The following is a 711-nucleotide window of genomic DNA, read 5'->3' as shown; positions in this document are numbered from 1 at the left end:
CCGCCTGCCGCAAACCCGCTCCGAGCAGAAGAGTCCGCAGCTCTGCGTTCTAAGTTTAATTTGCAGAAGAAAAGCCCCTTCCCTAGCTCTGAAGATACGGCGCTGCCTAGTGAGCAACACTGTCACCTCCCTTCTTCCAGTTCGCGCTCTCCGCTGCCTGAGCCGGGGCCTCCCGCAGGATGCGTAAAATCACATCATGGGGCTCCAAGGGGTGTTTTTCTTTCTGTTGAACTATTAAGCAACTACAATGAGTCTGGAACTCCGGCAGTGGGGTTTCATAACATTACACAGGAGCTGCGGTAAATGGGCTTCAGTTACTGTCTCTGCAAAGTGACTTTCCAGAAACAGTCTCTCATAAGTCAAAAATGCTTAATAAAAAGCTCTGGACAATGTAACCATATGTTGATAGCATTTCTGCATTGTCATATTAACTACTGTTAAGATTATTTGCGGGGGACAGGGTCTCACTATGTAGTTCCGGCTGGCCTTGACTATATAGCCCTGGGTGGCCTCGAATTCACAGCAACCCTCCTGCTGGGAATACAGGCCTGCATCACCCCCACCAGGCTAAGAATCATTTTAAAGCAGTGATTTAAAACCTTAGTCCTGGAGCCAGAACCCCTGGGTTGAAATCTAGGCTCCACCATTTTTGCCAGTTCCAGACATTGGAAAAAATGGGCTCACACTACAGAGATAACATGCATGCCCATG

The sequence above is a fragment of the Chinchilla lanigera genome, unplaced genomic scaffold, assembly GCF_000276665.1.
Source record: "Chinchilla lanigera isolate Chin_1 unplaced genomic scaffold, ChiLan1.0 scaffold00055, whole genome shotgun sequence".
Taxonomy (NCBI): domain Eukaryota; kingdom Metazoa; phylum Chordata; class Mammalia; order Rodentia; family Chinchillidae; genus Chinchilla; species Chinchilla lanigera.
Note: the sequence above shows the minus strand (reverse complement) of the source record.